Genomic DNA, 14498 nt, shown 5'->3' on the forward strand with positions numbered 1-14498 from the left:
ATAGGTACTTGCGTCCAGGCTGTAGAGGTCCTGGTGGGGATTAAAGGGTTCCTGGAGGACAGCAATATCTACGTCCAGGCTGAAGGGGTCCCTGGACGCTTAGGGGGTTGTGGTGAGCACAGTGATCCCTGGGGGTATAGGGACTTGGTGAGGGGCACAGATACCTATGTATGTCCTGGAGGGGTCCCTGGGGGGGGGCTTAGTGGAACTGTAGGAGACACAGATCCCTACGTCCAGGCTATAGGCATTCTGGGGGGGCTTAGGGCTTTGGGGGGCACAGATACCTACATCCAGGCTGGAGGGGTCCCGGGGGGCTTAGGTGGTTTGTGGGGAGGGGCACAGATATGTACATCCAGGCTGGAGAGGTTCCGGAGAGGATTAGGGGTTTTTGCGGATGGCAGAGATACCTATCTCCATACTCTAGGGGTCCCGGGGGGCTTAGGGTTTTTTGGGAGGCACAGATATCTATGTCCAGGTTGGAGTGGTTCCTGGGGGGTTTAGGGAGTTCCTGGGGGGCACAGAAATCTAGGTCCATGCTGTAGGGTTCCCTGGGTGGATTAGGGGTTTTCTGGGTGGCAGAGATACCTACGTCTAGGCTGTAGGGGTCCCTGGGAGGCTTAGGGGGTTTGTGGGGGGCAGAGATACCTACTTCCAGGCAATAGGTCTTCCAGGGGGAATTAGTGTGTTGGCGGAGCACAGATACCTAGGTTCAGGCTGGAGGGTTCCCGGGGGGGGGCTTACGCCGTTTGTGTTTCGCACAGATATCTGCATCCAGGCTGGAGTGGTCCCTGTGGGGGCTAAAGCGGTTTCTGGTGGGCACAGATAACTACCTCCAGGCTGGAGGGGTTTCTCGGCACTTAGGGGTTGTGGGGGCACAGATACTTCCATCCAGGCTGGAGGGTCCCTGGGGGGCTTAGCGGGTTCATGTGGGGCACAGATACCTAAGTCCAGACTGGATGGGTCCAGGGGGGGCTTATGGGGTTCAGGGAGCACAGATGCTTATATCTAGGCTATAGGGGTCCCTGGTGGGCTTAGGGGGTTTTGGGGGGCCCTAGATACCTAAGTCAATGCTGTAGGCGTCCCTACAGGTGCTTATGGGTTCGTGGGGTGCACAGATACTTATGTCCAGTCTGGAGGGGACAGGGGGGGTTGGGGTTTCATGAGGGGCACAGATACAAACCTCCAGGCTGTAGGAGTCCCAGGGAGGCTGTGGGGGTGCAGATACCTACATCTAGTCTGGATGGGTCCTGGGGGTTATAGGGGGTTTGTGGGGGGCACAGATACCTAGGTACAGGCTGTCGGTGTCCCGAGGAGATTAGGCGGTTCACTGGGGGCTCAGATACATCCAGGCTGGATGTGTCCCGAGGAGCTTAGGGGGTTTGTGGGGTGCTCAGACACCTGTGTCCAGGCTGTAGGGATCCCTGGGAGGTTAGAGGTTCGTGGGTGTCACAGATAGGGACTTCCAGGCTGAAGGGGTCGCTGGGACGTTTAGGGGGTTTGTGGGAGTACAGATACCTACGTCCAGGCTAAAGGGGTAATGGGGGTGCTTAGGGAATCGGGGCGGACACAGATACCTACGTCCAGGGTCTAGGGGTCCCCGAGGGGATTGGGGGTTGAGGGGGGAACAGATGCCTACGTCCTAGCTGAAGGGGTCCTGGGTGGTTTAGGAGGTTCGTTGGAGTCACAGATACCTAAGTCCAGGCTGTAGGGGTTCCTGGGGTATTCGGGGATTTCTGGGGGTCACAGATACCTACGTTCAGACTGGAAGGGTTCCAGAGGGCTTAGGAGATTTATAGGGGGACAGATACCAACATCCTGGCTGTAGGGGTTCCCGTGGGGATTAGGTGGTTTATGGGGGGCACAGATTACTCATAGACTCATAGACTCTAGGACTGGAAGGGACCTCGAGAGGTCATCGAGTCCAGTCCCCTGCCCTCATGGCAGGACCAAATACTGTCTAGACCATCCCTAATAGACATTTATCTAACCTACTCTTAAATATCTCCACAGATGGAGATTCCACAACTTCCCTAGGCAATCTATTCCAGTGTTTAACTACCCTGACAGTTAGGAACTTTTTCCTAATGTCCAACCTAAATCTCCCTTGCTGCAGTTTAAGCCCATTGCTTCTTGTTCTATCATTGGAGGCTAAGGTGAACAAGTTTTCTCCCTCCTCCTGATGACACCTTTTTAGATATCTGAAAACTGCTATCATGTCCCCTCTCAGTCTTCTCTTTTCCAAACTAAACAAACCCAATTCCTTCAGCCTTCCTTCATAGGTCATGTTCTCAAGACCTTTAATCATTCTTGTTGCTCTTCTCTGGACCCTCTCCAATTTCTCCACATCTTTCTTGAAATGTGGTGCCCAGAACTGGACACAATACTCCAGTTGAGGCCTAACCAGCGCAGAGTAAAGCGGAAGAATGACTTCTCGTGTCTTGTTTACAACACACCTGTTAATGCATCCCAGAATCACGTTTGCTTTTTTTGCAACAGTATCACACTGTTGACTCATATTAAGCTTGTGGTCCACTACGACCCCTAGATCTCTTTCTGCCATACTCCTTCCTAGACAGTCTCTCCCCATTCTGTATGTGTGAAACTGATTGTTCCTTCCTAAGTGGAGCACTTTGCATTTATCTTTATTGAACTTCATCCTGTTTACCTCAGACCATTTCTCCAATTTGTCCAGATCATTTTGAATTTTGACCCTGTCCTCCAAAGCAGTTGCAATCCCTCCCAGTTTGGTATCATCCGCAAACTTAATAAGCGTACTTTCTATGCCAACATCTAAATCGTTGATGAAGATATTGAACAGAACCGGTCCCAAAACAGACCCCTGCGGAACCCCACTTGTTATACCTTTCCAGCAGGATTGGGAGCCATTAACAACTACTCTCTGAGTACGGTTATCCAGCCAGTTATGCACCCACCCTATAGTAGCCCCATCTAAATTGTACTTTCCTAGTTTATCTATAAGAATATCATGCGAGACCGTATCAAATGCCCTACTAAAGTCTAGGTATATCACATCCACCGCTTCTCCCTTATCCACAAGGCTCGTTATCCTATCAAAGAACGCTATCAGATTAGTTTGACACGATTTGTTCTTTACAAATCCATGCTGGCTATTCCCTATCACCTTACCACCTTCCAAGTGTTTGGAGATGATTTCTTTGATTACCTGCTCCATTATCTTCCCTGGCACAGAAGTTAAACTAACTGGTCTGTAGTTTCCTGGGTTGTTTTTATTTCCCTTTTTATAGATGGGCACTATATTTGCCCCCTTCCAGTCTTCTGGAATCTCCCCCGTCTCCCATGATTTCCCAAAGATAATAGCTAGAGGCTCAGATACCTCCTCTATTAACTCCTTGAGTATTCTAGGATGCATTTCATCAGGCCCTGGTGACTTGCAGGCATCTAACTTTTCTAAGTGATTTTTTACTTGCTCTTTCCTTATTTTCTCTTCTAAACCTACCCTCTTCCCGTAAGCATTCACTATACTAGACATTCCTTCAGACTTCTCAGTGAAGACTGAAACAAAGAAGTCATTAAGCATCTCTGCCATTTCCAAGTCTCCCGTTACTGTTTCCCCCTCCTCACTGAGCAGTGGGCCTACCCTGTCCTTAGTCTTCCTCTTGCTTCTAATGTATGACAGATACCAATGTCCTGGCTGTAGATGTTCCTCCACGGTGGCCTCAGGGCTGGAAGAGCTCCCACTCCCTTCTATTACCTGGGGGCTGCAGCAGGGGCACAGAGCTTCTCTGGTCTCACTCCTTTACCCCTGCCCCGCTGTGGCCCTGAGACCAGAGAAGCTCTGTGCCCCTGCTGCAGCCTCTGCGCCATATCAGGGAGTGGGAGCTCCTCCAGCCCTGGGGCCACCGTGAGGGAGACTTTTCCAGGGGGACCCAATTTGGCCAGGGGCCCCCGGGACCCCGACAGCCTGGATGTAGGGTTATGTGCGACCACAGCCCCTCTATGTACCCCAGGAACATCTACAGCCAGGACATTGGTATCTGTACCCCCCTGAACCCACAAAGCCCCCCAGGGACCTTTACAGCCAGTATGTTGGTATCTGTGCCCCCCCATAAATCTCCTAAGCGCTCCAAGACCCCTCCAGTCTGCATGTAGGTATCTGTGACCCCCATAATTCTCCTAAGACCTCTGGGACCCCTCTAGTCTGCACGTAGGTATCTGTGACCCCCAGAAATCCCTGAATGCCCCAGGAACCCCTACAGCCTGGACTTAGGTATCTGTGACTCCAACGAACATTCTAAACCACCCAAGACACCTCCAGCTATGACGTAGGTATCTGTTCCCCCCTCAACCCCCAATCCCCTCGGGACCCCTAGACCCTGGACGTAGGTATCTGTGTCAGCCCCGATCCCTTAAGCACTCCCATTACCCCTTCAGCCTGGACGTAACTACCTGTGACCCCCACGAACCCCCTAAGCCCCCAGGGATCCATACAGCCTGGACACAGGTGTCTGAGCACCGCACGAACCCCCTAAGCTCCTCGGGACACATCCAGCCTGGATGTATCTGAGCCCCCAGTGAACCGCCTCATCTCCTCGGGACACCGACAGCTTGTACCTAGGTATCTGTGCCCTCCACAAACCCTCTATACCCCCCAGGACCCCTCCAGCCTTGATGTAGGTATCTGTACCCCCACAGCCCCCCTGGGACTCCTACAGCCTGGAGGTTCGTATCTGTGCCCCCCATGAAACCCCAACCCCCCTGCCCCCTCCAGCCTGGACATAAGTATCTGTGCACCCCATGAACCCATAAGCACCTGTAGGGACGCCTACAGCATGGACTTAGGTATCTGGGGCCCCCCAAAACCTCCTAAGCCCACCAGGGACCACTACAGCCTAGAGATAAGTATCTGTGCCCCCTGAACCCCATAAGCCCCCCCTGGATCCCTCCAGCCTGGATTTAGGTATCTGTGCCCCCTACGAACCCGCTAAGCTCCCCAGGGACCCTCCAGCCTGGACGGAGGTATCTGTGCCCCCCCACAATCCCTAAGTCCCAAGACACCCCTCCAGCCTGGAGGTAGGTATCTTTGCCGAACACAAACTGCCTAAGACCCCCCCCATCGGGAACCCTCCAGCCTGGATCTAGGTATCTGTGCCCCGCCAACACACTAATTCCCCCTGGAAGCCCTATTGCCTGGACTTAGGTATCGCTGCCCCCCACAAACCCCCTAAGCCTCCCAGGGACCCCTACAGCCTAGACGTATGTATCTGTACCCCTCAGAAAACCCCTAATCCACCCGGGGACCCCTACAGCATGGACCTAGGTATCTGTGCCCCCCAGGAACCCCCTAAACCCCCCAGGAACCACTCCAACCTGGACATAGTTATCTGTGCCTCCCAAAAAAACCCTAAGCCCCCCAGGGACCCCTAGATCCTGGAGATAGGTATCTCTGCTGTTCACAAAAATTCCTTATACTCCCTGGAACCTCTCCAGCCTGGACGTACATAGCTGTGCCCCCCCACAACCCCCCTAAGCCCCCCGGGACCCCTCCAGCCTGGATGAAGGTATCTGTGCCCCTCCAAAGCCCTAAGCCCCCCCAGAATGCCTATAGCCTGGACGTAGGTATCTGTGTCCCCTACAATACCACTAAGCCCCCCCAGGGACCCCTCCAGGATAAACATAGGTATCTGTGCCCCTCACCAAGTTCCTAAACCCCCAGGGATCACTGTGCTCACCACAACCTCTAAGCCGTCCAGGGACCTCTCCAGCCCGGACGTAGATATTGGTGTCCTCCAGGAAGCCCTTAATCCCCACCAGGACCTCTACACCCTGGACGCAAGTACCTATGCCCCCCACAACCCCCCTAACTCCCCCAGAGTCCCGACCATCCTGGACGTAGGTATCTGTGACCCTACGAACCCCCTTAAACCCCCCAGAATGCCTCCAGCCTGGACGTAGCTATCTGTACCTCCCATGACCCCTAAGCCCCCAGGGATCTCTACAGCCTCTACGTAGGTGTGATGCTCTGTGCATTACCCTGAGTGGCCACACAGTGTCACTGTTGCTCCATGCAGGAAATGCTCTGGGCATTACCCTGCGTGGCCACATGGTGTCACTGTTGTTCCATGCGGGAAATGCTCTGGGCATTACTGTGATGGAGTGGGGACTGTCTGTGTGGGGGATGGGAGAGCAGGGGGTGACTTTAGGTGAGGGACAGGACCTAAGCCTGTAACTCGAGCTAGGCAGGGCTGAGAGAGTGAGCACCTTTGCCCGGGAAGCTGGACACAGGAAGGGGTCGGCTGGAGGGAGTTAGTTCAGTTTTGGTTTGGAGCTGGGTAGTTGGAATTCAAAGAATCCCAAACTGGGAACTAAGCTTCCTGAACCCCCAGAAGGACTCGAGGGAGTTAGTTCAGTTTTGGTTTAGAATTCCTTGGTGCAAAAACACCGTGAAACTCCCCTTTCTTCTTCACAGAGGGCTTCAACACCCCTTTTCTCACTCAGGCTCACAACTGCCCAGAATTCGAGAACTGTCCCTTTTCCCATTGGACAAATGGGAGGAGCCTGAGGTACAGAGAAGGGAGGTGACCTACCCAAGGGCCTACACAGCAAGGCGGTGGCAGAGCCAGAAAGAGAAGCCGCCAGTCAGACTCCTGTTCTAACAGACAACAAATCCCCCCAGAGGCAGGGATAGAGCTCAGGAACTGGGATGGTGGGAAAATTTCATTCCAACCGTTTCTGTCCAAATATCCCATTCAGACTAAACCAGTTTGTTTCTCAGAATCATAACAAGTGAGATGGAAGTTCTTTGCAAAAAGATTTTGTTGCAAAACAAAAGCATCTCCTGTTTGTCACAGTGTGTTAAATTGTGTCATCACACACAAGGAGGAGACACTTAGATCTTGAAAATTAGATAAGATGCTTCAGTCTGAGCTAAGTCATTGCTGCTCTTAACAATTCCAAAATAAAAAAAATACAAATAAAAAAGACTGTTTCAGCTAATCTATTATGTCATAATCTGCTCTGAGTAAACGTGATGGGACACCTCATATTATGCACTACTCTTAGTGACACTCTCCAATGGATCCCCATCCTCCACCCACCATGAGGTAGGTAAGAGTGGATCATTATTATCCCTACTTGAAAGCACACCATGGTCGCTTCACTTCTCCTGCCTCCCCTAGACCCTGGACGTAGGTATCTGTGTCAGCCCCGATCCCTTAAGCACTCCCATTACCCCTTCAGCCTGGACGTAACTACCTGTGACCCCCACGACCCCCTAAGCCCCCAGGGTTCCCTACAGCCTGGACACAGGTGTCTGAGCACCCCACAAACCCCCTAAGCTCCTCGGGACACATCCAGCCCTAAGCCCCCCGGGACCCCTAGAGTATGGAGATAGGTATCTCTGCCATCCGCAAAAACCCCTAATCCTCTCCGGAACCTCTCCAGCCTGGATGTACATATCTGTGCCCCTCCTCACAAACCACCTAAGCCCCCCGGGACCCCTCCAGCCTGGATGTAGGTATCTGTGCCCCCCCAAAGCCCTAAGCCCCCCCAGAATGCCTATAGCCTGGACGTAGGTATCTGTGTCTCCTACAGTACCACTAAGCCCCCCCCCAGGGACCCCTCCAGCACATACATAGGTATCTGTGCCCCTCACCAAGTCCCTATACCCCCAGGGATCACTGTGCTCACCACAACCCCCTAAGCGTCCAGGGACCCCTTCAGCCTGGACGTAGATATTGCTGTCCTCCAGGAAGCCTTTAATCCCCACCAGGACCTCTACAGCCTGGACGCAAGTACCTATGCCCCTCACAACCCCCCTAACTCTCCCAGGGTCCCGCCCATACTGGATGTCGATATCTGTGACCCTACGAACCCCCGTAAGCCCTCGAGGGATCTCTACAGCCTCCACGTAGGTGCGATGCTCTGTGCATTACCCTGTGCGGTCACATGGTGTCACTGTTGCTCCATGCAGGAAATGCTCTGTGCATTACCCTGTATGGCCACATGGTGTCACTGTTGCTCCATGCAGGAAATGTTCTATGCATTAGCCTGCGTGACCACATGGTGTCACTGTTGCTCCATGCAGGAAATGCTCTGTGCATTACCCTGTATGGCCACACAGAGTTACTGTTGCTCCATGCGTGAAATGCTCTGGGCATTACTGTGATGGAGTGGGGACTGTCTGTGTGGGGGATGGGAGAGCAGCGGGTGACTATAGGTGAGGGACAGGACCTAAGCCTGTAACTTAAGCTAGGCAGCTGGGAGGGGGTCAGCACCTTTGCCCAGGAAGCTGAATAAAGGAAGGGGCTGGCTGGAGGGAGTTAGTTCAGTTTTGGTTTGGAGCTGGGTTGTTGGAATTCAGGGAATCCCAAACTGGGAACTAAGCTTCCTGAACCCCCAGAAGGACTCGATTGAGGGGTCCTGGTTGTGCCCAAAAGCCCTGCTGTATCCTTCGTTCCTGTTGGCCAAAAAAACCTTCTGTTTTACTGGCTGGCTGAGTCACTGTGTGTCCCAGGAAGAGGGGTGCAGGGCCAGATTCCACCACACTACGTGACACCCCCTAAGTCCCTCTGGAACCCCTGCAGCCTGGACGTAGGTATCTGTGCCCCCCACCAAACTCCTGAGCCCCCCCCCGACCCCCTACAGCCTGGACCTAGATATCTGTGCCCCCCACGAACTCCCTAAGCCCCCCAGGGACCCCTTGAGCCTGGACGTAGGTGGAACCCTTCTGCCAGGCTGAACTGATAGCAGCAAGGACTGGGTTCAATACATAGGGGTCCCTTGCCTACAATGTAATGCAAACCAGCTCGAGCCCCCACCCAGTGACATGGGAAAATTTTACATACGCACTCCTAGGTGCCTCAAAGAGGCGAAACTTCCCCTCTCGCAAGCACAGAGTCTGGGTGTAGCAGAAAATGTTTAATAACGTGAGATAAACAACATAGCATTAAATTGGGAAAACACCTCAACTAGGCCGTGTCCTTTTCCCTGGGCTCATGAGTCCAGCAATCCCCAAATCACCCCAAGGCTCCAAAGTCCAATATCTCCAACGTTTCAAGAGTCCAGCAACCCCAAAATCACCCACAGTTGCGCAACCCCAGAGTTCAAGAGTCTATCTGCAGGGTTTTTCCCCCTGCCAGCCTGAGTAGAAAGGGGCACCTTATGTGGTCCACTGCTGACTGCTCTGCCTCTCCATGGGATTCTGCTTTTGCCTTCCCCACAAACTGCTCAGCTCGGTCCACCAGCTGCTCTGCCAGCCGACCTGTGTTCTGCTCCAGCTGTCCCCCAAAACTGCTAGACTCATCTCACTCCGTGGGACACTCCCACAAACTGCTCCTGTCTACCAACTACTGTGTTCTGCAATACAGTTTCAGAGTCCCCCACAAGCTAACCCATCTTTTCAGTGATTTCAGCTCAAGAACCTAGAAATTTAATTTTTAAGAGAATAAAAAATCAACACTGCTATTCAACTGTTAAAAGAAAAAAAGTGCAATTGGTGACTCTAGCTCACCCAAGGAGCCCACTCCCTTGTCTAGTGAGTGCCATTCAACTGATGGTGAGAATCCCTGTCTCAAAGCTGTTTCACAGTTCCTCATCCACACAATCAGGGTGACAACACTCCACATCTCACACCACAACAACAAATAAACTGGGGATACCATAGCTGCCAAAGTAACCATCCCAGGCTGCCGTGGCCGTGTCATGCACGGTGAGTGTGTCTATGCAAACATGATCAGACCCTGAAATCCTTTTCCACACTTGCCATAATTCACCACCAGATGTGAGGGTAGAGTTCATCCTGCTTCTGCTTACATAGGTATCTGTGCCCCCCACAACCCCCTAATCCCACCAGAACCCATCTAGCCTGGATAATGGTATCTGTGCTCTCCACAAACCTCTAAGCCCCCCAGGGAACCCACAAGCCCAGATGTAGGCATCTGTATGCCCCACACACCCCTTAATACCCACAGGAACCTTCCAGACTGTAGCTAGGTATCTGTGACCCCTAGAGCCCCACAAAGTCCCTCGGGACCCCTACAGCATGGATGTTTGTATCTGTGACCGACAAAAACCGCCTAAGCTACCCAGGGCCACCTCCAACCGGTACGTAGGTATCTGCGCAACCACAAACCCTTAAGTCCCCCAGGGACCCCTCCAGACCATACGTAGGTTTCTGTGACCCTTACCAACTCCTTAAACCCCCCAGGGACCACTACAGCATGGACGTATGTATCTATGCTCACCACAACCCCCAAGCCATCCAGGGACCTCTCCAGCCCTGACGTAGATATTTGTGCCCCTCATGAAGCCCCTAATGCCCACAAGAATGTCTCCAGCCTGGACGTAGCTATCTGTGCCCCCCATGACCCCTAAGTCCCCCAGGGATCTCTACAGCCTCTACATAGGCGTGATGCTCTGTGCATTACCCTGCATGGCCACATGTTGTCACTGTTCCTCTATGAGAGAAATGCTCTGTGCATTACTCTGCGTAGCCACATGGAATCACTGTTGCTCCATCCAGGAAATGCTCTGTGCATTTCCCTGCATGGCCACATGGTGTCACTCTTGTTCCATGCAGGAAATGCTCTGTGCATTACCCTGTGTGGCCACATGGTGTCACTGTTGCTCCATGCAGGAAATGCTCTGTGCATTCGCCAAACGCCGAAAATTAAAAGGTTTGTACACTAATGCGAGGAGCCTAGGTAACAAGATGGAGGAACTGGAGTTACTCGTGCAGGAAGTGAAGCCAGATATTATAGGGATTACCGAAACCTGGTGGAATAGTACTCATGACTGGAGCACGGGTATTGAAGGCTATGTGCTGTTCAGAAAAGACAGGAAGAAAGGCAAAGGTGGGGGAGTAGCCTTGTACATTAATGATGAAATTAAATGTAGCGAAATAAGATGCGATGGAATGGATAAGACAGAGTCCGTCTGGGCAAAAATCACGCTGGGTAAAAAAGCAACTAGAGCTTCCCCTGAGATAGTGCTTGGGGTGTGCTACAGACCGCCGGGATCGGATTGGGATATGGATAGAGACCTCTTTAATGTCTTTAATGAAGTAAACACAAAGGGGAAATGTGTGATTATGGGGGACTTCAACTTCCCGGATATAGACTGGAGGACGAGTACTTGCACGAATAATAGGGGTCAGATTTTTCTGGATGTGATAGCGGATGGATTTCTTCATCAAGTAGTTGAAGCACCTACGAGAGGGGATGCCATTTTAGACTTGGTGTTGGTGAGCAGTGAGGACCTCGTAGAAGAAATGGTGGTAGGGGACAACCTTGGTTCGAGTGATCATGAGCTGATTCAGTTCAAACTAGATGGAAGGATAAACAAATGTAGATCTGCAATTAGGGTTTTTGACTTCTCGAGGGCTAATTTTAAAGAGTTAAGGAAATTAGTTAGGGAAGTGGATTGGACGGAGGAATTAGTGGATTTAAATGTGGAGGAGGCCTGGAATTACTTTAAGTCGCAGCTGCGGAGACTGTCGGAAGCCTGCATCCCGAGAAAGGGGAAAAGAACCATGGGCAGGAGTTGCAGGCCAAACTGGATGAGCAAGCAACTCAGAGAGGGGATTAGACAAAAGCAGAAAGCTTACAGGGAGTGGAAGGAAGGCAGGATCAGTAAAGAAAGCTACCTTGCTGACGTCAGAACATGTAGGGATAAAGTGAGGAAGGCTAAAAGCCACATTGAACTGGAACTTGCAAAGGGAATCAAAACCAATAGTAAAAGGTTCTACAGCCACATAAATAAGAAGAAAACAAAGAAAGAAGAAGTGGGGCCGCTATACACTGAGGATGGAATGGAGGTTAAGGATAACCTAGGCATGGCCCAACATCTAAACAAGTACTTTGCCTCAGTTTTTAATAAGACTAGTGAGGAACCTTGCGATGATGGAGGGATGATAAATGGGAATGTGGATATGGAAGTGGATATTACTCCAACTGAGGTAGAGGCCGTACTTGAACAGCTCGATGGGTCGAAGTCGGAGGGCCCGGACAATCTCCACCCGAGGATATTAAAGGAACTGGCGCGTGAAATTGCGAGCCCGTTAGCGAGAATTTTTAAGCAATCGATAAACTCGGGGGTTGTGCCGTATGACTGGAGGATTGCTAATGTAGTTCCTATTTTTAAGAAAGGGAATAAGAGTGATCCGGGTAATTATAGGCCTGTTAGCTTGACGTCTGTAGTATGTAAGGTCTTGGAAAAAATTTTAAGGGAGAAAGTAGTTAAGGACATAGAGGTCAATGGTAATTGTGACGAATTGCAACACGGATTTACTAAAGGTAGATCGTGCCAAACCAATCTGATCTCCTTCTTTGAGAAGGTGACGGATTACTTAGATAAAGGAAATGCGGTAGATATAATTTACCTAGATTTCAGTAAGGCGTTCGACACGGTTCCGCACGGGGAGCTGTTAGTTAAATTGGAAAAGCTGGGAGTGAATATGAAAGTTGTAAGGTGGATAAGGAACTGGTTAAAGGGGAGACTCCAGAGGGTCGTATTGAAAGGTGAACTGTCGGACTGGAAGGAGGTCACCAGTGGAGTCCCTCAAGGATCGGTTTTGGGACCGATCTTATTTAACCTTTTTATTACTGACCTTGGCACAAAGAGCGGGAATGTGCTAATAAAGTATGCGGATGACACGAAGCTGGGGGGTATTGCTAACACGGAGAAGGACAGGGATGCTATTCAGGAAGATCTGAACCACCTTGTAAACTGGAGTAATAGAAATAGGATGAAATACAATAGTGAAAAGTGCAAGGTCATGCATTTAGGAATTAATAATAAGAATTTTGGATATACGTTGGGGGCGCATCAGTTGGAAGCGACGGAGGAAGAGAAGGACCTTGGGGTATGGTTGATAGCAGGATGACTATGAGTCGCCAATGTGATACGGCTGTTAAAAAAGCAAATGCGATTTTGGGATGCATCAGGCGGGGTATTTCCTGCAAGGATAAGGAGGTGTTAGTACCGTTGTATATGGCGTTGGTGAGACCCCATCTGGAATACTGTGTGCAGTTCTGGTGTCCCATGTTCAAGAAGGATGAATTCAAACTGGAACAGGTTCAGAGACGGGCTACGAGGATGATCCGAGGAATGGAAAAACTGCCTTATGAAAGGAGACTCAAAGAGCTTGGCTTGTTTAGCCTGGCCAAAAGAAGGCTGAGGGGGGATATGCTCGCCCTATATAAATATATCAAGGGGGTTAACGTTAGGGAGGGAGAGGAATTATTTAAGTTTAGTACTAATGTAGCCACGAGGACGAATGGGTATAAACTGGATATTAGGAAGTTTAGACTTGAAATTAGACGAAGGTTTCTGACCATTAGGGGAGTGAAGTTCTGGAATAGCCTTCCGAGGGAAGTAGTAGGGGCAAAAGACTTTCCTGGCTTTAAGACAAAGCTTGATAAGTATATGGAGGGGATGTTATGATAGGATCGTTAATTTGGGCAACTGATCTTGAATTACCACCAGACAGTCTGCTCAATGGTCTGCGGGGAGATGTTGCATGCGATGGGTACTGAGTTGCTGCGGAGAACTCCTTCTTGGGTGCTAGCTGGTGACTCTTGCCCACATGCTCAGGGTTTAGCTGATCGCCATATTTGGGGTCGGGAAGGAATTTTCCTCCAGGGCGGATTGGCAGGTGCCCTGGAGGTTTTTCGCCTTCCCCTGCAGCGTGGGGCACGGGTCGCTTGCTGGTGGTGTCTCTGCAGCTTGAGGTCTTCAAACCATTTTTGAGGATTTCAATAACTCGGTCCTGGGATAGGGGTTGTATAAAATTGGATGGGTGGGGTTCTGTGGCCTGCCTTGTGCAGGAGGTCAGACTAGATGATCAGATTGGTCCCTTCTGACCTATGAGTCTATGAGTCTATGAGTCTATTACTGTGATGGAGTGGGGAATGTCTGTGTGGGGGATGGGAGAGCAGCGGGTGACTTTAGGTGAGGGACAGGACCTAAGCCTGTAACTTAAGCTAGGCAGCTGGGAGGGGGTCAGCACCTGTGCCCAGGAAGCTGAATAAAGGAAGGGGCTGGCTGGAGGGAGTTAGTTCAGTTTTGGTTTGGAGCTGGGTTGTTGGAATTCAGGGAATCCCAAACTGGGAACTAAGCTTCCTGAACCCCCAGAAGGACTCGATTGAGGGGTCCTGGTTGTGCCCAAAAGCCCTGCGGTATCCTTCGTTCCTGTTGGCCAAAAAAACCTTCTGTTTTACTGGCTGGCTGAGTCACTGTGTGTCCCAGGAAGAGGGGTGCAGGGCCAGATTCCACCACACTACGTGACACCCCCTAAGTCCCTCTGGTACCCCTGCAGCCTGGATGTATGTATCTATGCTCACCATAACCCCCTAAGCCATCCAGGGACCTCTCCAGCCCTGACGTAGATATTTGTGCCCCTCATGAAGCCCCTAATGCCCACCAGAATGTCTCCAGCCTGGACGTAGCTATCTGTGCCCCCCACGACCCCTAAGCCCCCCAGGGATCTCTACAGCCTCTACATAGGCGTGATGCTCTGT

The sequence above is a fragment of the Gopherus flavomarginatus genome, chromosome 20 (genome assembly GCF_025201925.1).
Source record: "Gopherus flavomarginatus isolate rGopFla2 chromosome 20, rGopFla2.mat.asm, whole genome shotgun sequence".
In the NCBI taxonomy this organism is placed as follows: Eukaryota; Metazoa; Chordata; order Testudines; family Testudinidae; genus Gopherus; species Gopherus flavomarginatus.